The following is a 25,228-nucleotide window of genomic DNA, read 5'->3' on the forward strand; positions in this document are numbered from 1 at the left end:
ATGCAAATCTTGATGGAAACTCTGATGCTTACGTGACATTATTTAATTACCTGGCTTATTTTTAGTATTTACAGTAACGGTTATATTTTGTCAGAAAATAATTAAGTGAGATAAAAACAGTGATAATCATTTGGTTTATGGGTTGCGTGTTTGTTTTGGTAACAACATGTGAGCAATAATTAATGCACGTTTACCATGGCTACTCAATACTTTTTTAACTCTCTTATTCTCTCTCTCACTCTCTAATATTCTCTGAAGCTTTTTCTTACAGGCAATTTATCAAACACCTTTCATACACACAACTTTCATTTAATTTTTACAAAAATGGCTTCCAAGGACATCATCTATGATGGACCCAAGTTTGTTCCTAATAACTACATGGCTATTCTTTCTAAGGACGAGGCTTCTTCATAACTTCATTTCGTCCAAGACTTTCTTGCTCGAAGTGAAATAGGCTATGCACTGACCCAACCCCAGGCTCTCTCAGGCAAGCAGATTATGGAGTTTTGGCAGTCTGGTATTTATGATGATGTTGCAAATGCTGGGTCCCCAAGTATTATCTTTACAACAGGGGAGGATGAGCATGTAGTGACCTTGTCAACTGTTCGACAAGCACTATATTTTCCAGAAGATTGCACCTTCAATTCATCAGTTGAGGAGCCAGCTCTTCAACAAATAATGGCAAATCTAGGCTATGAAACATCTTTGGCAAAGCTGGGATAATTGAAGAGACCCCACATTTGGAGGGAGTGGAGTTTTTTCTTTGACTGCATTACAAAAGCTTTTGCCAACAAGTGCTCAAACTTTGATGCTATACCCATAATGAGTCAACAAATCTTGTATGCCTTCTTGAATCAAACACATTTTAATTATGCAAGTGCCGTTTTAGGGTTTATTGGTGATATGATGAAAGAAGATAGCAATATAATCTATTTTGCTAGGTTTTGTCAACTTAGTTATAATTTCTGTTGTCCTGATATACCACAAACAATTAGTGAGTTGATTGAACCCTTTAAGCTACACAAAAGGGCTTTCACTGACTTATTATCTACTGATAATAAGAAGACTATACTAAGACCCCTCCAAATTCCTCAATCAGTCAAACAGTTCTTAATAAATTCTGATCCTCTCACATACAGTACCATATATCCTGATATAGCACCAGCTCAACCTACATCAGCACCTACAACCACAACTCAAACAACACAATCCTCTCAACCACAACCATCAGCACCTACACAGCCTACCATCAGAACGTTTTTCCAACCTGCTTAATCTTCTCAACCACAACCATCTGTTATAACATCTAGACCCAAACCTTCAAGGGAAAAATCTATTCCTAAATCTCCACCATGGAGAAGAAAGATGATACTAAGGGATGAATCTGATGAAGAAGAGGAGCAAGTCCAGGTTTATGCATCAGAACCTGTGATAGTGGAAACTGAAGCTGAGAGTTCTGATATTTTAAAGAGGAAAAGAACTTTATATTTCGATGCTGCTCAAGCAACTCCTCCACCATCCAGGAGATCAAAGAAAATGAGAGCAGGAAGGCATATGGCACAACCTCAATCTGAGGATGCTACAGAAGCTGAGGAAGGGGATCATGAATCTCTGATCTCATCAAGACCAATAGTGATTGAATCTTTGCCACCTCCACCTCAAGCTCAAGACACTGTTCCAGACACAGTGATCACACCTCATATCTCTCCTATCAAAGAAAATGTCCAAGTTGAAGATTCAGGATTAAGTCCTGAAATTGACCTTCATAGGCTGATCATTCCATCTGTTCTGTTTCTGGAAGCACCACAATGACAAGTGACAACTCCACCTGTTTCTCCACTACATGCTGAAGTTCCAAACACACCAATTCTGGTGTGGAAACAAATGAAGTTGTACCAGAATCTCCAAAAGCCACCCACACACTTGTGTTATCAGAAGATGATGAGTTTCTTGCAAGTTATGGAGAGTCAGCTTCAGTTAACACTCCAACTCAAGTTCTTGGAAAGGAGGCAGTGATTAAAAAGTTTGTTGAACAAGATGCTCCTGTTCCATGGGAAGAAACTCATAGAGGAGTTGAATGGACCAAGAAGTGGAATAAATCTGATTTCATTCCAAGCTCCAAAGATCTGTCAGATCACATTGCAAAAGCTGATAAGTTGATGACAAATTCTGACTTTAAAGCTCAACTTAAAGTCACAGCTCTCAGTACTAAAAGCCTTCAAGGTCAACACTCCATTACTCATGCTAAGGTTGATAAGCTACAGGAAAATGATGATAAGCTGGACCTGATGATCAAGATGGACAAGAACAGGTTTATCAAACCTATTCATAAGAAAGTAGAGGCTATTGAGAAGGTTCAAGAAAAGCAACAGGCCCAACTGTCTGAGGTCCTGCAGAATCAAGCCTCTCAACAAGCTCAACTGAATAAAATCCAATCTTCAATATAACTTCTTCTCTCTCTACTACTACCAGATGATGCCAAAAATGGGGAGAAGGTAGTTAAGTCCAAATACTCAACTAGTCAAGTACTGAAGAAGAAGGATGATAAAGAAGATGACCAGGGAAACCCTAGCAAGGGCAAGGGTCAAGGGCAAAGCAGCAAAGTTTCTTCAAGGAAACTAATTTCCGATTCTAGCAAATCTTCTACACAGAAGAAAACAAGTTCTGAAGCTGTAGATGCTCAAGTTTTGAAAGCAAGTTCTGATGATCAAAATCTGATATCAAGTTCTGATGTTCAGATTTAAGCTGAAAGTCAAGACTCTCAGAAGTTCTTGCAAACTCTGAAGCTCAAGGGAAGGGAGACTACAGTCTATTATAAAGATCCCAAGATTCAGACACTTGATGAAGAAATTGCTAGAAGACTATTTCTCAAGCATAATCCTGGAATGGTTTAGAGACTCTCAAGGAGGAAGAAGCTACATTTGCAGCTGAGAAGAAAAATCTTAAGTCTAAAGCTTCTAATGCAAAGAAACCTCCAAGGCCTAAGGAAAAAGGTATTGTGATCAAGGAAAGCTCTGAGGCTTCAAAGCCCAAGACAAGATCACATGTTGATCCCAAGGATAAAGGGAAAGGAAAGATTGATGAACCAACAAAGACACAGGAGATGAAGAATCCTTAAATCTTGATGAAACCAGTATGCAAAATGGTTCAAGTTTTTGATGATAAAGCTACTAAAAATGAAACTCTTCAAACTCTGAAAAGAAGGAAGATAACTGAAGAATCTAAGACAACCTCTGACATGGCTCAAGTTGTTTAGAGCGAAGAACAGCAAGCTACAGAAGAAATAACAAATTCTGATCAAGTCATCAAGACATCAACCTATGACAAAACTCAAGTTGATTTGAACAAATTGACAGTTACTGATAAGAGAAAACTCCTATAGAAGAATGTTAATCCATCAGATCCTAAGAAAAGTCAATTGTTATATGATTTCATGACTGTTGGATTGGAAGCCAGAGAAGCAAGAGACAGAGTTGGATTAGGTTCCGAAGAAGCCAAAATCAAGACAGGAGTTGAAGTACTTACTAGAGATCCATTCTTATTGACTGATAAACCTCTTGAAGAAGTTAAACAGAAACACCTTGATAAGGTTATATCTGTTCAAGTGGTACTAGATGCTCATGATAAGAGTAATGTCAAAGACAAGTTGATTTTGTTTCTTGAAGATGGAAGAACATATAGAATGTTATAATCAGAACTGCTGAACAAATCTCTGAAAGAACTTCAATTCTTTCATTATCTTTTGGAGATAAAGTCTTAGATTACTAGGAGATGGTCAAATTTCATAATGAAGACCATAAGGGATAAAGCAAGAATTTCTGGATCAAGGGTTACAGAATTCATTCCAAATATAGTTGAAGATGATTGAAGTGAAATTTCAATGAAGAAGGATTTTGCTAAACTTGAAGTTATTCTGAAAGAGAAATGTCTGTGCTATAATGAAGACTCATCTCATCCAAGAGTTATCAGACTTGGTGATGGATTGGAAAGAAATCATATCTCAGCACTTAGGACTGTAATCTACCAGATTAGAAGTCAAGATGAAGAGATAAAGCAAGCAAAGCTACATTAGCTCAAGTCCTGAGGAATGTAGAAGAGAAGCTGATATCAAACTTTGTCAAGAATCACTTTGGATTTAGATTGACTCGGTAAATTTGGTAAAAGCTACAAGGACTGTAAGTTGTAGTTAGTTGTCTAATTAAACTCTCATTGCATTTGTACTTAAATGCTTTTGACTTTATCAAATCTATTAACTTGTATATTTTTTATAATTTACAAGTTGGGGGAGATTGTTAGATATATTTGAGATGTCATGTCAAATCTGTTGTGTTTAGTTTCAGAACTTAATATCAGAATTTACTGGAAATCAGAACTAACTGAAGTCAGAACTTATATCAGAACTTAAGGCCGTCAGGATTTACATCAGGTATTAAGTGCGGATTCTTCACTTCAGATAAGGAAAGCAGCTGATTTACAGGAAAGGATCGTGACTAAAACAATAGAAGATATGCATGAAGAGTTAGAAGACTAGAAGACTTGTAGAAGATAATATCTGATTGATATATTTTAGGAGACAGAATTATATTCCATATCAATTAGAAGATATCTTGTAACTGTGTACTATATAAACACAGCTTAGGGTTTACACTATACGTGTTATCATTCACGAGGAAGATTATACATTGTAACCTAGCACCTCTTAGTGATATTGTTCATCACTGAGAGAGAACAACTGTTCTATTGTAACAGAGTTTATTATATTGAATATACTTGATTACTTTTACATACTTGTGTTGATAAATCGATTTGATTGTATAAACACTATATTCAACCCCCTTCTATAGTGTTGTGTGACCTAACAAGTGTTGCATCTTGCAGCATTGTTTTAGCAGCCTCTACTGGTGTTAGGAATATGTTGTGAACTTGATGATAAATCATACAAAACACATTAGTAGATTTAACTTAGTGAATTTTGTAGCATTCGACGGATGATCAAATATAGTCCTGACGGATGATTCAATATAGTCCCGACAGATAATGATTTGATATCCATCGAGTGAGTAGCTTATGTAATAATAAGTATTGTAGCACATTTCTGCAAACAACTTTGTGTAGATTCTGTAGTAGAATATGAGTCATGTTGGCTACTAGTAGATATGCAGAATAAGTTGATTAATTGTAAATATGAGATGTCTTGTAATTCTGCATAAATGAAATCGAGGTAAATGATCAACAAAGCTACCCGACGGATGATCAACAAAGCTACCTAACAAAGCTACCCGACGAATAACAAGCATGTACCTGACGGATGATCAATTCAAATATCTGTTGACAGTGACAACACAGTCACATGCGTTGGGTGTTTGCAAAAGGAATGTGGCAGCCTGTTAAGCAGAAAATTGAGAACAAAGAAGCATTACCATTTTCATGCTATTATGAAGATATTCTAGGATGTTGGAATAGAGTAATGAAGTAGCATGTAGTTAGAATTGATAGGTTTTATTTTATTATCCTGTCTTATTACCATGTAAACTTGGTGATATATAAACCAAGTGTAGCAAGTAGAACAACTATAACAACTATCAAACTAAGCAAACACATTTATAAGAGAAATAGAAAAGGCTGTAACTGTTAAGAATTTCTCTGTAGTTTGTTTGTTCACTTGTAAAGCAGCTGTGAGCCAACTTGAGCTTCACAGAGTTCTCAAATCGATATATATATATATATATATATATATATATATATATATATATATATCTGGTGGATACATTCAAATCCACCAGAAAGTTTTAAAGACTTGTGTTTTTATTACTTTGTGTTTAATTTACTTAATTCCTTATTCCGCACTTTGCAAATCAACACTTATATATATATATTGAGTTAGAACATTTTTATAAATCTCGAAAAGAAGCCAGAATTACATTCAACCCCCTTCTGTAATTCTTGTTATATTGTTAGGGAATAACAATTGGTATCACAGCAAGCTCTTGAAGTAAAAAGAGTGTAAAGATCACAACATACAACAAGATGAACAAGAAGGATGTTGTAGTTAAAATTGATTTTCTGGACAGACAATTATCACCACTGGAAGGTGAAAATGCATCTACATCTTCTCTCTCAAGATGAGGCCTATGTTGATTACATAGAGAGAGGATCTCATGTACCAATGAGAGCTGCAACTGCATGGGATCTTTAGTATTTAAAGTCTACTAGGTCAGCATCTAGCACAGTTATCCTCATTGGATTGAATAGTCACAGAAACATTCATATCACTATCAGAATTTAGAAATTCACATCAGACAACAATCAACACTTAAGCAAATTTCAATTTAAGCACATAATACACAAAGATAGTAATATCTGTCAATACTGATCATAAAGTCTGATGTATCAGAACATAAACTAGGCAGATTTAGAGAAAGAACCTGAAACCATTCCAAGTTCATTTACCAATCTTGTAAAAGTAGCTTCACACAGTGGTTTTGTGAAGATATCTTCTAGTTGTTGATCTGTTGGAACAAAATGCAATTCCACTGTACCTTCATCCACATGTTCCCTTATGAAGTGGTACCTAATGCTGATGTGCTTTGTCATTGAGTGTTGAACTGGATTACCTGTCATAGCAATAGCACTTTGATTATCACAGTAAATAGGGATTTTAGAAAATTCTAACCCATAATCCAATAACTGATTCTTCATCCAAAGAATCTGTGCACAACAGCTTACTGCAACAATGTATTCTGCTTCTGCAGTTGATATGGAAATTGACTTCTGTTTCTTTCTAAACCAAGAAACCAATCTGCCTCCAAGAAATTGGCAGCTTCCACTTGTGCTTTTCCTGTCAATTTTACATCCTGCAAAATCTGCATCTGAGTAACCTATTAGCTTAAAGTCTGATTCTCTAGGATACCATAATCCCAGATCAGTTATACCCTTAAGGTACTTGAAAATTCTTTTCACAACTGTTAAGTGAGGTTCTCTTGGATCTGCTTGAAATCTTGCACAAAGTCAGGTAGCATACATGATATTAGGTCTACTTGCAGTTAAATAGAGTAGTGAGTCAATCATACCTCTGTAATCAGTAATATCTACTGATTTACCAGTATCTTTATCCAATTTTGTTGCAGTGGCCATAGGAGTGGATGCACTTGTACAATCTTGCATTCCAAACTTCTTCAACAAATTTCTAGTGTACTTAGATTGACAAATAAAAGTTCCTTCTTCATTCTTCTTGACTTGAAGTCCCAGAAAATAGCTAAGTTCTCCCATCATACTCATTTGATATCTTGACTGCATCAGCTTGGCAAACTTCTTACAAAGTATGTTAGAACTAAAAATGATATCATCAATATATATCTGCACCAAAAGTAAGTCATTTCCATGGTTGAGATAAAACAGTATTTTGTCAATAGTCCCTCTATTAAATCGACTTTCCAGAAGAAACTGAGCTAATGTCTCGTACCATGCTCTTGGAGCTTTCTTAAGGCCATAAAGTGTTTTATCAAGTCTGTAGACATGATTAGGAAATTTTGAATCTACAAAACCTGGAGGTTGTTCAACATATACCTCTTCTTCCAATTCTCCATTGAGAAAAGCAATTTTCACATCCATTTGAAAGACTTTAAACTTCTTGTGAGCAGCATAAGCCAAAAATATCCTTATGGCTTCCAATCTAACAACTGGTGCAAATGTTTCATCATAATCAATTCCCTCATGTTGAGAGTATCCTTTTGCAACCAACCTTGCTTTATTCCTTGTAATTATGCCATCACTATCAGTTTTGTTTCTGAACACCCTCTTTGTACCAACAACAGATCTGTTCTTTGGTCTTGGCACTAGGGTCCAAACTTTGTTTCTTTCAAATTCATTTAACTATTCCTGCATTGCTTGCACCCAATCAGCATCTTGAAGAGCTTCTTCCACTTTCTTTGGTTCAGTCTGAGAAAGGAAAGAATGATAGAGACATTCGTTTGATGTAGTTGTTCTAGTTCTGGCACCTGCATCCGGATTTCCAATAATTAAGTCAAGTGTATGTGCTTTAGTCCACTTCCTTGCACATGGAAGGTTATCTCTAGAACTGGATGCTCCCCCATGATCCATGCTGTCTCCATCAACATTTTCTGATGCCCCCCTTGAAATTATGCTCTCTGAGTTGGATACTTCAGAATTTGAGTTTCCAGAAATATAAGTACATGAGTTTTCAGAATTATCAGAACTTGGGCCATCAGAACTTGATGAATCAGAACTTGAAGAGCCTGTTGTAGCTTCCGATGCTTCTTGAGATGTGGTTGTATCTTCAGTATGCTCCCCCCTACACAGGTGCATCTTCCTTTGGCGTAGTCACCAAAATTTCAATAACATCGCAGTTTAATCCATCAGAGTTTGTAGTATCAGGATTTAGACTGTCAGGATTTATAGAATCAGAATTTAAAACTTCATTTTCGAATCTCAGCTGATCATGATCATTGAAATCTTCAAGTCCAGTAATCTTCTTATCATCAGAAGAGACATTGATAGATTCCATGACTACCCTTGTTCTTAAATTGTAGACTCTGAAGGTTTTGTGGAAAGTGGATATCCAACAAAAATTCCTTCATCAGCTTTTAGATCAAATTTGGATAGCTGTTCAGGATGAGTCTTAAGAACAAAACACTTGCATCCAAATACATGAAAATACATCATATTTGGCTTCTTTTTCTTCACCATCTTATATGGTGTTTTTCCATGCTTGTTGATAAGTGTAGCATTCTGAGTAAAACAAGCAGTCTACACAACTTCAGCCCAAAAGTAGGTTGGTAACTTAGCTTCATCAAGCATAGTTCGTGCAGCTTCAATAAGAGTTCTATTCTTTCTTTCAACAACTCCATTTTGCTGTGGAGTTCCAGGAGCAGAAAATTCCTGCTTTATTCCATGGTTTTTGCAGAACTCTTCCATAATCAAATTCTTGAACTCAGTGCCATTATCACTCCTTATGATTTTCACAGAGTCTTTGACCAATTTATCCAGTTGTTTGACATGATCAATCAAGATAGATGCAGCTTCATTTTTTGTGTGCAAGAAATACACCCATGTGTATCTGGTGAACTCATCCAGTATGACCATAGTATATTTCTTCTTTGCATTAGACATGACATTCACTGGACCAAATAGTTCAACATGTAGTACGTGATAAGGCTCAAGAATTGATGATTCAGTCTTGCTCTTGAAAGAAGATTTTCTTTGTTTTTCCTTCTGACATGAATCACAAAGGCCATCAGGAGCAAATACTGATTTTGGCAGTCCTCTCACAAGATCTTTCTTGACTAGTTCATTTATATTGTTAAAATTTAAATGAGAGAGTTTCTTGTGCCAATCCCAACTTTCTTCAATTGATGCTCTACTCAACATACAGATTGCAGAACCATCAGTACTTGTTGAAAGCTTGGCTTCATAAATGTTACCATGCCTGTATCCTTTCAGAACAACTTTTCCTATAGATTTGCTTACAACTTCACAGTGTTCTTCAAAGAAATCCACATGATAACCTCTGTCACAGATTTGACTAACACTCAGCAAATTGTGTTTAAGTCCTGAGACTAGAGCTACTTTTTCAATGATGACATTTCCAAGATTGATATTGCCATATCCCATAGTTTTTCCAATGTTGCCATCTCTATAAGAAACACCTGGGCCAGCTTTCTCCATAAAGTCTGATAGCAGGGCTTTATTTCCAGTCATATGTCCTGAACATCCACTGTCCAGAACTAGAATGTTTTTCCTGTTGCCCTGCAATCACAAAGACCACTAATGATTAGTTTTAAGGACCCAGACTCGCTTGGATCCTTTGGCCTTATTAAGTTTGTTAACATTTGCAGCGGATTTAGCATCAGAGTTTATGTTAACAGTTTTCTTATCAGAATTTACATTGTCAGACTTTGCATCAGAACTTACACTAAAAGGAATAATGCTAACTTTCTTTAAAGAAGGTTTTATTTGATAATAATCATAGTACAAACTATGATATTCCTTACAAGTATAAATGGAATGCCATAAACTACCACAATGAAAACAAGGATTTTGTGGCCTATATCTAACAGACTGACTCTTAACTCCTGACTATGAAGGTAAGGAGTTTATGTTCTTATTCTTCCTGCAAAAAGAAGCCAGATGGTTAGAATTTCCACAGTTATAACATTTCTTTCTAGGAGCATTAGGAACAGGCTTATAATCATTGCTTTTATTCACACCTTCCTTTCCATTCCTATTTTTCCTAGGCGGCTTTACCTTGTTTACATTCTTAACATCTTTCAGCTTATGTTTAAGTTGCTTCTTAGTCATTAAGCCTATGTTAACTTCAGTTGGCTTATCCTATTTTGGTTTGTCAGAAGTTAATTTCTCTTTAACTTCTGATTTATCAATATCAGATTTTACAGCTACAAACTTAACAGGATTTACCTTGGGCATTTATTTAACAACTATAGGCTCAATTTCTACAGTTCCCTTATCATTCTTATCATCTCCATAACCTAAGCCCTCTTTCCAATTTCCACTACTCAACCAATTCTGAGTTGTTCTTCCAGAGTTAGTCCAAGTCCTGATAATCTCTCTTTCCTTTTCTAACTCAGTTTTTAGAGATTCATTCATTTTAAGCACTTCATCCCTAACATAAAAGGCATCATCTCTATCTTTTTGAGTTTGATGGAACATGACTAACTCTTTTTCTAATCCTTTTTTTATAAGCAAGATTTTCAGAAGTTAATCTTTTACATGTTAAAGTTTGATCTCTATAACTAATGAACATAGTTTTAAGATATCTTCTCTACTCACTAATATCATTAGTATGAAAGGCATAAGTAGTTTTAGGTACCTTTAGGTCAGCAGTATCAGAACTGCTATCAACATTTGCCATCAAGGCATAGTTCACCTCACTTTCAGAATCTGAAGTGTCTGTCTAGCTTTCCTTCTTTGTGACAAGAGCCTTGCCTTTGTCACTCTTCACTTTCTTGTAATCAGGAGATATGTGGCCTTTCTCACCACAGTTATAGCATTTGACATTTGAGTAATCTCCTCTATCAGACTTTCCTCCTTTGCCTTCAGATTTTCTGAAACTCTTCTTATCAGAACTTGCATCTTTCCTGGAAAATTTCTTTCCCTTTCTGAATTTCCTGTATGCAATCCTTGTGATTCCTTTCACCATAAGAGCATACAACTTCATCATCTCTTCATCAGGATCCATCTCAGGTAAGCTTTTAGTTTATGAGTCATCATCACTATCAGAACTTGAGCACTCAGTATCAGACTTTGTGATGAGAGCTTTTCCCTTGCCTTTTCTTGAGGCAGCTACTTTGGGTACATCCTCCTCAGCCTTAAGAGCAACTGTCCTTCACTTCCTTCCATTCCTCTTGCTTCTTTGTTCCATCTCAAGTTCATGAATCTTGAGCATCCCATAAATTTCATCAAGAGTTATTTCATCAAGAACATAGTTGTCTTTTATAATGGTGGCCTTCAAATCCTAACTTTCAGGAAGAGCTAACAGGAATTTAAGATTTGAATCTTCAAGTTCATATTCCTTGTCCACCAGTGACAGATCATTCAAGAGTTTGACAAATCTGTCATATAATCCAGTTAATGACTCATCAGGTTTTGAGTCAAAGTGCTCATACTCTTGAGTGAGTATAGTCCTCCTGTTCTTCATAATTGAATCAGTTCCCTGACATCTTGTTTCCAAGGCATCCCATATCTCATTTGCAGTCTTGTAGTTGATTACCCTGTTTGACATGACATTATCAATGGCACTATGCAGCAAATGTCGTACCTTTGCATCCCTAGCAATAGATGAGATATCTACAGCTGTATATTCACTTTTCTCCTTTGGTACTGTCTGTGCTGGCTGATCTGCAACTGCAACAGAGAGCTTGGTTGGCTTGTGTGGTCCTTCATTGATTCTGTCAAGGTATTCTGGATCTGTAGCTTCCAGAAACATAGACATCCTCACCTTCCATATGGGATATTCAGATGGTTTCAGTATGGGAACTCTAATAGTCTCATATCGATTATGGATTTGAGTCTTTGGAGGTTCTTCAGTTTTGGTGGGCTTGGTTGGAGTTTGTTCTTCTTCAGACATGATTGTTTTTGGATCTTAAACTGTTTGTGTGTTAACGGATCTGCTCTGATACCACTTGTTAGGTCACACACACTGTAGAAGGGGTTGAATACAATGTTTACTACAATCAAATCGAATTAAAGAACACAAGTAACAGAACACATATTTTATTCAACACAATAAACTCTGTTACAATATGGAACTGTCCTCTCTCTGTGATGAACAAATTATCACGAGAGCTGCTAGGGTTACAATGAATAATAACTTCGATAATGATAACACATATAGTATAAACCCTATGCCTGTGTTTATATACTACACAGTTACAAGATAATCTTCTAATTGATATTGAATATAATTTTGCTTCCTAAAATATATCAATCAGTAATCTTTTCTTCCAAGTATTCTATTCTTCATAGAATTCCTTCTTCATGCATATTTCTTCTGGCGTTTGTCTTGATCTTCTTTCCTTTCAATCAGCCGCATGCCTTATCTGAAAGTCTCCTTAAGTCCTGATATTATTTCCTGATAAATATCTCCTGATAACTTAAGTTCTGATATCTTAAGTTCTGACTTCAGTATAAGTACTAATTTCCAGTTAAGTACTGATTTGTCCTGTTAGTTAAGATCTGAAAACTAAAAACAGATCATATTACACATGACATCACAAATATATCTAACAAAATAATCAAATGAGGATACTTTTCAAGAATTTCGCGTTCAAGCTCCCAGATTTATTCTTCAACCCTAGGATTTTTCCACAACACTTTTAGTAATGGCACTATCTTATTTTTAAGCATCTTCTCTTTGCGATCTAATATTTGAACTAGCTACCATATATAAGACACGTCTTGCTAAATTTCCATAGACTCTAATTCTATTACATGACCAGCATCTGGATTGTATTTCGTGAGCAATGACACATGGAATACGTTATAGAGATGTTGCATCTGTGGGGATCAAGATAGCTCATATACAACTTTTCCGACTTTCTCCAGTGTCTCAAATAGCCCAAAATATCTAGGATTTGACTTTTCTTTCTTTACAAATCTTGACACGCCTTTCCAAGATGACACTTTCAACAACACTTTCTCTGTGGGTTCAAATGTAGTATCTTTTCGATTCTGATCTGTATACGTCTTTTATCGATCCTGGGCTACTATTAATATTTTCTAAATCAATTCCACGTTTTCTTTTATTTGTTACACTAGTTCTGGACCTAATAATTTATGTTCATCAATTTCATCCCAGTAGACGGGAGATCTGCATTTTCTTCCATACAATGTGTTTTTAGTGCAAGTCTGTGTCTTTAGTGCGAGTTTTATGGAGGAATGCCAAGGTTCAAGAGTCGACCTGGGAGTTGGAAATCGAAATGTTGTTGGGAAATTTTGCATTTTTGAAATACCCAGTAATTCTGCATTTTTGAATTATTCATAATTTTTGGGAAATTTTGACATTAATTTTGTATTTTATCATTTTTAAAATTATTCCCCGTAGTTATTATTTTGGGGCTTAATTATTGTAATTAGGGGATAAAAACACCCTTAATTTATTTTAAGGGTATTAACTTTTACACTAATATAAATAGCTGGACAGATTAGTTTGTTCATTTTTTTATTTTATAAAATTTCAGAAAAATAGAAATTATTTAAGAACAAGTGGGGGTGTTCTTAAGGGTAGAAATTAAAATCAAAAGTTGAAGGTGATTCTGGGATCCGTTTGTGACGCTCGAATAGTTGATTTGAAGCTCTCTTCAAGCTCTATCTATTGATATCAACATCTTAAACTGAGGTTAACTCTTCTGTGATTTCATTTTTTTCCATTTTTTTGTTATTTAAATTCGCTTTTGATTTTAGACGTATTGTTTAATGATTTGGTTGATTGATAATTGTTTCTGGGATTGCAAGGAGTAGTTTAGCATTTTATTTCGTTAATTTTGATTACGATTTGGGTAAGTCCGAGTTCTAAGTTTTTTTGATTTTTCAATTCCATTGTTGAGATTATTCTGGTGTTCTTGATGATTTCTGAGGTTATGAATAGATTATACGTACTACAAGCTTTGATTTGGTACCAAAATCATTGATTTTGGTTCAGAATTGAATGATTTTGATGTTTCCGGTTATTCGCCGGAGTTGGGAACGGTTTTGGCCGGGGATTGATTTCCCGGGGTTAATTGAAGATGGGGAGGATTGAATTTTGTTTCTGGAGTTACGAGGGTGCGTTTGGAAGCAGAAACCAGTGGGAATGATGCTGTTTTGGTAACGGTAGGACTCGCCAGAGATGGCCGGACATTCGGCCGGAATCTGGAAATTCCAGAAACCGGCGAACCGCCGGCCGTGTTCTTCGTGCAGCCGGCGAAGTCCCACCCCCAGGGCCACCGTTTGATTCTGTGGAGAAGAAGACTGCAATCTTGAATTTGTTTCTATTAATTTCTTTTTACTTTTATTTCAAAATTCATTTTCTTATTTTTAATAATTATTTATTTTATTTCTAAAAAAAATCATTTAATAATTATTTTAAATACTAAAAATTAATTACTTAATTATTTTAAATTCCTAAAATTTTTTTTTTATTATTTTCAAAAATATAATTTGATTTAATTATTTATAATTTATTTTAATTAATTATTTATGAGCTTAATTAGTTGATTCATTCATTTAATTAATTAATTTTATTTATAATAAATAAATAAATATAAATTATTATAATTAATTCAAATAATTACTAAAAAATATTTTTAAGCTTTTAAAAATTATATTTTGGTATTTCAAAGTCAATTAATATAATTATTAATTGATTTAATTCTATTTAATTCTTATTTTATTCGTAATAATTAAACCGTTCGTCCGTTTAATACGAAACGAACGCTTATAGACTCAGAAAAATATTACGCTTTCAATAGAAATACTTTTGAAACCTAATTTCTTTTGTATTGCAATGTCATTTGATTTGTGTATCAGTTTGAGACGGTATATGATCGGTAAATGTTATTAGTGACCCGAATTTAATTTTGAATATACTGAAACTGATGTTTTGACAACCTGACTTATGTGTTACATTAAATATGTGATTACATGATATATAAATGACATGATTACGTGTTACGTGATATGCATGTTATTTGTTTACAGTTCTAAAATGCCATGAGTAGTTATAAACGATCGGGTAGATGTCAAGACATATAGTTACGTCGATTGAGTTTGGTTTTATCAATTAAGATAGTCCTTTTGTTTATAGAATTGAATAACAAGGAGTGTGGTCAAGTGTTAGATGGAGATAGTAGCTAGCAACTATAAGCTAGAGTGGTAGTAAGAAGTTATTGAGCATACCAGGCAAGTACCCCTAACTTCACTTATCATTCAAGTTTTATTTCGAATCATATTATGCAAGTATTTATATCTTCACTTATCATTCAAGTGATATTAACTCTGAACTTTATTCTTTCAATTTCCATACTATTCTAAGTTCAGAATAGTTAAACGTTTTATATTTCGCTATAAATTACTCTATATAGTGGAACATTGAATTGAGATTAGCGAATAACTAATTGTTCTAGTTATTTCGCCATCGATTGTTGAGATAACTCTGGACCATGAGAAATGGGGAGTTATATTGTTAAGGATGTCTTTTGATTCGGCTCCTATGATCAAAATGTTTTATGGATTGGATGAATGCGTAGGTGATCGGGACGGACGGTCCAGCGGAGGGATATTTCCATATGTTATATGAAATATTATGACATATTTTGTGCCATAGGCAGATATATTGCCTTTTTATTTGAGTACTCATGTTTTGGGGACATGTTTTTATGAATCATGACCTTGTGCTATCACACGGGCTGATCAACATGTGATAGTACGTCCGTCGGAGTTAGATTTCAATTTAAAAATTATCATTTATTGTTGATAGCTTGTGAAGCTTTTATTATTGATCAAATATCACTGATTTTATCCGGTTATTCAGTTTTTATCAAAATATGGTTTATCATTTCAAGCACATTTTATACTGCTTGCTGAGCATTTTTCGCTCATACTTGTTTATCAATCTAATCTTTCAGCTAAGCCAGAGCAGGCTTGGGTTCCAGGTTTGATCAGAAGTCGAGTGCTTGTAGATAGTTGGGTGTATTTCCATGTAGACTGTTTTGGGACGCTTGAATAAGTCTAGAGGTTTGTAATAAAATTTGAATAATCTGCTAAACTAATTAGACTTATGGTTTGTAATAACAGTTGGTTTGTATTAGTGTCTGTTTTATACTATAACATGTTATCGATCCAGTTGCATGCAAGGGGTCATATTTATTATATTATTCAGCTGTGATTATTTTATTATGGTTTATTAGCTAGTGACCCCCAAATCTAGACCCCGGGTTTGGAGGGCGTCACACAAGGGGTCCCTGCTGAGCAAGTGCAGCTGTTTATTGTTGAAGGAATTGTATAATTTGGTTCATCAGAGGGTTGTCTTGGTTCTAATTTTGAGTTTCTTCATCTGGGTTGATTGGTGGGGTAGCCATTTCATGAATCTGATGAGTAATTATTTAGCAATGTAATATCATGTCCTTCATATAAAACAATAAATTCTTTAGACTAGTGATTTATAAAACTCTCTTTTCAAATTTTAACCTTTTGCAAATACAATCTTATCACTAGATAATTCGCTCATCTAATAGGGTTCTCATATAGAAAGAGATTAAGGTATTTATTGCAAAGATGTAAAACAGGGATATTATATAAGTATGTTGGGTAACAAGCTATAATCACAAGTGGGAAACATTAAAGAACAATAACGACTACACAATGATACGTGGGTAGATAGTCAAAAGGTTAAAGATACAATAACAAGTTACGGAAATAAAGTACGACAACAGAGATAGGTTAAATAAAGGAAGAGCTGGAAAATATCCCCTATCTATCCCTACCTTCTAACTAGCCGCTAGTACTACAAAAACTACTACATACTAGAAACAAACCACAATATAAAAGAAAACCTGGCATCTGACCAAGTCACTCTAAAGCTACTGGCGCTAAAAACAACAACAACAAACTACGGGCTCCACAAGCTGTCCTGTCCGTAATCACTAACATCTCGGATCCAAAGATCACGGTCAAGAATCTCCTTCAACACTGAAAGCATCCACCTCAAAAGTTTATCAACTCCGCGGGCCACAGTAGTAGCATTACTAGAAGAATGACCCTCATCCAAACATCGGCGCGCAATCTACTCAACCATCCTAATACGAACACGCCACTCTAACTCTGGCACCATCATCCTCTGGTAAGAGTCATAAACCATCCTACCCGTAAGAGCGCTCAACTCAGGTATACAAGCAAACACAGAGTCATGATCTCCAGACAAATCAGTATCCACATGAGCAGGCATAGACAGGGTAGTGGACCTAGCAAAAACTGGGGACTCAGGCATGAGAGCTGAAGAATCTACCCTAACAGGTGTGGGCTCAGGTGGTGGCACCATAGATGAAACATGCATCAGGATAGTATCCTCGGTTGGATCCTCCTCAGTATCGGAACTAATGCACAAGAGCTCTTCGGATGGGGATGGTGGGGCATCCACAGGGGAGCCAGGAGGGCTAATAATATGGGTCGAGTCAACATCACTACCATCGGTACCGCTATCTGGATACTGAGATCAAACATAAAATACGCAACCAAGAAATAACATTAAGGTTACCTCAATTCTAAAACTGACTCAACTTCCTAATTTGAATCAACTCTCCAGACTAATACCAATAGCCTTAACTCAACTCTATATGAGTCAAAAACTCTCATTTACTATCAAATTTAACCTGAAACCTTTTTATCCTAACTTGTCTTAGGGACTAAATATTGTAGTTTTGATACCAATTTGTGACGCCCTCAAACTCAGGGTTAGGAATGAGGACCCACGACACCTTTATAATAAATAAACTATGTAACATAATAAACTCAGAAAAGCTACAAGGACCTATATAGGATAAAGTATGAGACAAGATTACAACTACCAACCAGAATGATAAATATTATACAACCTTTTTTTAAAATATTAGATTTTACAATTTCAACTTGGAATGGCAAGATAACCTAATTATATTTGTACTCAAATATTATATTACCAAAAATGTCAAACGATCTCTCAGATCCAATTGCTACCTGATCTGGCACTTGAAACCTAACGGTACGAACGAGACCGTTATAAACACTCTTACGAGCGGTGTGCCTAAGTCTGGTCATCTTATTGCTTAACTACCATGGTTAGATCAACGCAAAACAACAAGAGCAAAATGGCTTAGCAAGTAACTAATAGAACAATTCTAAATAATAGGACTTGGTAGTAACTTAACAGAAATACATCTATCTCTTTGATATGGGTTTTTAAGGGTTCAAGATCAAGGTTCTGGAAGAATCAAGTAATTGGTTTCAATGTATCTTTTATACGTAGATTCCTGTAAAAGAATCTAGAAAGTCTCAAGATAAATTTTAAAAGATCAAATCATAATGTTCATAGGATTAATGCATAAGGCATAAATAAAATCTTTATCTTTTATTTAGCAAAAAAAATCTTTATCTTTCATTACAATAAAATAAGTAGGGTTCGATTGGATTATCCCTCCTTTAAAAATAATACGGGTGATCCGCCCGTACTGACCTCCATTCCGGTCAAAGGGTACCTAAGGCACTCTATTGGCCTTTAATATTAGACTAGCCTCACTAGCCTCTTAATTGGCTAGACTAGCCCCGCTAGCCTCTTACGCGCATATCCAATCTTTAAGAATTCAACGAAACTTTTATATTGGAAAAGTTATTGTATTTCTAAAACTTAATTCCCTTTTAAGCATTTACCAACCTTTGAAATCATTTGAACTCTTTCAAGTCAAAAATCATTCTTAGTTTTATTTCAGGAATTCGAGTGAGGTGAATGAAGGTATAAGAAAGGTTTGTACGTTAAAGTATGATAAAAGAGTAAGCAAAGATAATAACAGTATGTGTAAAGCAACGGCTAATATCAACACAGAGGTGTCAAAAAGCATAGGTATTATTATCATAAAGATCTCGGAACGTATCGGTAATAACAGTGAAAATAAGCATTAGAAAGTATATGATGTATAGATATTCAAAGGAAATAGGCTAATCAGTGATATATCAGGTTTTTGGGTAACATTATCAATGATCAACTTTCTTTACCATTTTTATTATAACACTACCTTTATCATTTCAAATCATACAATATTTATAAGAAAGGGCAGAGTTACTTGCCTCAAATGCTTTCCTTTTTCACAAAGATTGAGTTACTGCCACATAGAACTTCCTTTCCTTTCCTAGTCCGAGTGTCCTTGTTTTCTGAATTTATATTCAAAAATAAACCGTAATTAGGGATTTCATAAATAATCAACATTCTTCGGACTTCTAACTTTCTACCCTTTCATGATAATAACTATATTTTACACTTTACTCACATTAATCACATACAAACACATTTATGCTCTTTATCTATCCTCGTATAGCTCATACTTTTAATCTATCTATCTATCTATCTATCTATCTATATATATACACACACTTATCAAAATAACATGTAACCTGATTATGTCCATATTCACATACTCACAGAAGCATATAATTAAACACATGCTATTACTCAACTTATACTTTTTTTACATACATTATTACAATTATATTTCATAATTAGCTAGTTACAACCAAACCAACATAGTTCATCTTATGATTTCGAATACGTAATATATTAAGTTTTCTTTTAAACATATAAATCTTATCAAAATCCTGGCATGACACGTTTGTAAATACGCTAGCCACATAACCACAACAACCAATCAACCAACAACATTTAATTAACCAACACGATCCATTATACATACATCAAAATCACCACTAATATGCAATCTTTCTTAAAACCCGAGATAACATATAGTTTCCTAGCTTGGTGAAATTTAAAGTTTACATCAACTATCATGCAACTTTATATCGAACAATTACTTATGCAAACAAATCATATCATCGAATTTAAGCTAAAAACCTGAGACAAAATCCGAAAATCTAAATCCCAAAAGTTAAATATTGAACTAAAGAATCTCGAAAAATATCCTAACATGACATGAAATTCATTATTCATCGATTATGCAACAAGGACACACACACACAGATATATATATATATATATATCGAATTCATGTAAAAATTTGAATTTAAAATTAAAATCATAAATCAAATCTTTTTCGAAAATTTAAAAAATTGACATGCACTTAGCAAAATGAAGTTTAGATTAAACATTAGGGGTCAGTAACACATCATGGCCCACCACCAGTTAACCGGAGATCACCGTCGGTGGTGGAAAAGAAAAGGAGGTGCCCAACATTCGGGTTTCTTTCCCAATCTTCAACAATTCGGACAAATAATAGTATAAACATGATTAACATCACGGATTAAAATCGAAACCAGCAAACCCAATTCAAATTCGGTAAAACCGAGCTAAAACCCGAAATGGGGTTTCCAAAAATCTCAAAGAAACACACATGCATGAACATAGAGCAGTAGAGGAAGCGAATCCATGCACATAGGTGGTTTCAGATCGAAAAATGATTGAGAAACGAGAGAGAGATGAGTGATACCGAGAGAGAGAGGGATAAAAGAGAGAGACCGAGAGACTGAAAGAGAGCCGTGAAGAAGAAAGAGAAAGGGAGGGGGAGTTGTTCCTGGGTTTTTATACCCAAGGGCGGTTTCGTAAATTCACAAAATAATTTTGAATTACTAATTTTCAGATTTTTGAAAACATTGATTACGGTTGGTAAATTAGATAATAAATAAAAAAATGAAATTTTATATTCAAAATTTTTTTTAAAATAAACTTTATAAAATATATGTTTTTGGTATTTTTTAAACAAAATTTTAGCAAAGAGTTTATTTTCTGCGAATAATGCAAGATAACGCACAAAATAGAAATAACTTCCATAAAAATCAGTTTAAAATACCAAGGCATTAAAATAAACCCAACTCTTATTTTTGAAAAGTCTCTTGAACTATTTCAAGGATAACAAAACAACTTCTAAAAAGTTTTAAGGCCAAATAAACCCAATTTTTCACGTAATAAATCATTTAAATATATTTAAAAATCCTATAATAACAATTTATCACATAGGGGTCAAATAATATATATTCACATATGTCAATCAATCAAATCTCATATTCACAAATTTTCTTATTAAAATTATATTTATAATTACCTTATCATATCCAATAAATAATTCAAACACTACGACTTCAAATACTCATATTCAAATAATTATAAGAACACAACAAACTCTTCATAACACATATTTTTTACATACTCTGTTTAATTCTCTTTTCAGTAATATCATCAAATCCACTTTTCGTATATTCATCTTTTACGGGGCGCGCCTCAGCTGACGACCCGACTGGCATTTCGATTCGGTCTTTAATCACGTTTCACATCTTAAGTCATGTGACTAACTCGTCAAATTGAAATAAATTATTTTTCAATATTCCTTTAATAATTCACATAAATTGCACAAAGTCACATAATTATATTTTATTCACATAATATAATCCGCAAAAATCCCAGTTGTTACCGAAATATAATTTTATTTTCTATATTTTAAAAATAAAAGTTATATTTTTCAGAGTTGTTACCGAGCCGCTTTATATTTTAGAATATCATTTTTACTATTTTTTTGCCAAAAAGAAATTATTATTATAATTATTATTTTTAAAACAGAAAATTAGTTTCCCCCGGCCGCCTCACGTCTCACATACACCAAAGGCCCCATATCCAGTCCTATCTTTATTCCCTCTCTCTCTAGTTTTGTTCTTGAATATTTACAAAATCAAACGCAACTTTGACTATGATTCTAGTGTCCGTTTTTGGATTAGGTAAATTTTTGATTTATTTGGAATTTCCTTAATTTTGACGAATTTGAGGTTCTTGGTTGATTTTGAGGTTATAGATAGATTCACCATGAGTAGGAGAGCCAATTTATGTGTCTACTTATTTCGTTTTATTGTTAAATCATGTTAGTCGAGGTTTTCATTTTTAAACATTTTTGATTTTTTGAGTTATTCATGATTGTGTTATTAATTTCGATCTTATGAATAGATTGCAGATGTGCTAAGTTTAAATTTCATATCTAGGTAGTTGAATTTGATTAGGTTTTGAAGAAGTTAAGATTTTTGCCGAAAAAGTTTAGTTGGATTTGATTTTTGATCCGAATTCGAGCTCAGGTAATGTTGCAAGACTATTAAGGCTTTTGTTATTCCCAGTGGACTAACAATGAGATTTACAGAAGGGGGGTTGAATGTAAATTTCAAAACTTTTTCAAGTTTTGAGCAGTTTCTAAGGCTAAGTATTTTAGTGAGCAAATGTGTGAGAATTGCTTGAAGCTAATACAGACAGATATATATTCAAACACAAATGTAAAGAATACAAAGAACTTAAAAACTTTTCTGGTGGATTGGTTGTTCCACCAGAGATGTGTTATTTCAGAAAATCTGTGATTCAAAAATTAAATCACAGCTGTGTCCTAGTACAAACTAGATGATTTTCTCTCTGGATTTTTCTAAACAGCTCTGGAAAATTCACCATCTAATTACTAGCTGCTACTTGGTTTATATATCACCAAGTTTACAAGTGAAGACAAAACTGTAAAATACAATTAAAAGATTCTTCACATGTTTCTTCTTCATTTCTATATCCAATGCAATTTAGGTTTAGCTGTGAATCTTTGAATACTTCCTTGTTTGCACCGGAATGGAAATGCTGCATTTTCTTGATTCCTCCTAGAGTCTGCCACATTCCAGTTTGTCTCTGTCAACCCATGTGCCTCTGTCAGCTTATGAATTGTCACTATCAACTGCTATTGAACTAAGCATCCGTTGAAGCTTTCATCCCTTGATGACTTTATTCGTTGAAACTTTATCCGTTGATGCATTAACAGTTGAAGCTTTATCCGTTGAAGCACTCATCCGTTGATGGATGTTATCCGTTGAAGCTTTAGAGACATCCGTTGAAGCTTTGTTTCTCATCCGTTGAAGGCCTTTAATATCAGTTGATACTACTTCACTTATACAAAATTACAAGGCATGAAATATTTACAATTAGCCCTCCTATTTGCATATCCACTAATAGTCAACATGACTGATAATTTCCCACAACATCTAAGAATTACAACTTAAATACAGAGAATGAAATGTGCTACTATACTAAACTTATTTCTAAGTAAAGCTACTCCTTCGACGGATAGCCAAAATGGTCTTATCCGTTGAGGCTACTAACACTAGTTTTCTACTGAAGTGTTTTGTTTAACTTATCATCAAACTAATACACATATTCCTAACAATCTCCCCCTATTTATGTCTACTAGAACTGTAGGCATAAATTTGGGTTTAACTTGATGATAACAAAACACTTATCAAACATATGAACTGAAATAAAGTAGAAATTCAAAAGTGCTGCAAAATTGTACATACTGAGATATAATTGAAGAATTGCATTATTTCCAAGGGTGGTTCCTAAGCCTGAGTAGATTAATTTCTTTTCCTTTGATCCCTTGATTTCTTCCCTAGCCTCCTGTCATTCTCCTCTATTTGGAGTTGGAGTTGTCTGTAGAATTCAGCTTCATCTTCTTCATTGATGTCCAACTTAGATTGCATATCCTTGAGAGTTTCATTACTGGCAATCTTGAGCTGATCTTCAAGTCTGAAAAATCTTCTGACTCCTTTATTGTCTCTGAACTCCATCAACCAATGAGGTGATTTATGAACTGTAATTCCTCTCTCTGGGATGAGTAATGTTCTAGGCAAGGCATTGGGCTCCCACCAAGTTTTCCTTATGCTGGCAATCTTATTGAGAATCTCAGTTTTAGCAGTCCTGGTAAAGCCAGAATCCCTTTTTATAGTTGAGTAGACTCTAACCAAGGTAGAATAGCCTTCATTCAGAATTCTGTAAAGAGGCCAAGTCTTTTCCCCACTTCCTTTGTATTTGAACACTAGTCTTTCTGGAAGCTGTCTGTAGGCATCTATTCCCCTTACTTCCTCCAGCTCATCCAGATAGAGTTCAATGTCTGTAAATTCCTTTATGTCACAAATGTGAACATAATCATCCTTTGAGGCTTGTGGCTTAGGCTTAGGCTTCTGAGTGAATTTGATTGGGGTAAGAGGAGGTGTTGATTTGATTTTTCCTTTCTGTTTCTTTGATGGTGGAGAAGTGGTTAAGAATGTGGGAAATTTGATGGTGTCCCAATCAATTGGTTCCTCTTTAGGAGTGATTGTTTCACCATGGATGTTTATGAAGGGATCAGGCACAATGGGTTCAGGAATAAACGCACCCTGTTGAGAAGATAAATCTAGTAACTGTTTTGTGCCTTTTAAGCCATTACATCTTTTTGAGAAGATATATGGGAGCTAGCAGTTGCCTCAGTTTTAATACTACTCAACTTTATAGAAAATATAGATGTTGGGTTGACCTCAAAACCTTCCTTATGTGGTGCACTAAGGCACGTTCTCCCTCACGCTCGTTCAAACTTCATTTTAGGGGCATGAGAGTGTTGGTTAGTTCTGTTTTAGTGTTTGTCTTTACAGTATGGGATAGAAGCTGTGGGGTTTCAACCTTATGACTATCAAATAAAAGAAGGCCATTTGAGGCTGAACCTGCGTTATCAAACATATAACACAATATAGATAGAATGCACGTGAATCTTTGAAAAGTTTTATGAGTGAAAGTTATGCATTTTATCTTTTGAGAGAAATGACGTACAATTGTGATTTCAAAAATGATTTTCATGAAATAAGAAATCACTACTGCAGAAAGAAGTTTGATTTTTCTCTTAAAACTGTTCAAGTGCACAAGTCTATTTTTATGCATAAGGAGATAAATGTTCATGTATTTTAATTTAAAAAAGACACAGATTGATGACCTAGAAGTATTAAGAAGAGAAAGAAAGATTTTTTCTTTTGATATGAAGGAGTTTTTAGAAAATTATTGATCACTTAGGGTAAAGTCTAAGCAATTCTCATTCATGTCAAAAGCTCCATAATCTATCTTTGTAAAATTATTATCAATAAAATTTCTCATTGATGAATAATATTAATAAGAATAACTATGCTGCTGATTTTAAATTATAGTGAA

The sequence above is a fragment of the Apium graveolens genome, chromosome 2 (assembly GCF_009905375.1).
Source record: "Apium graveolens cultivar Ventura chromosome 2, ASM990537v1, whole genome shotgun sequence".
NCBI classification, from domain to species: domain Eukaryota; kingdom Viridiplantae; phylum Streptophyta; class Magnoliopsida; order Apiales; family Apiaceae; genus Apium; species Apium graveolens.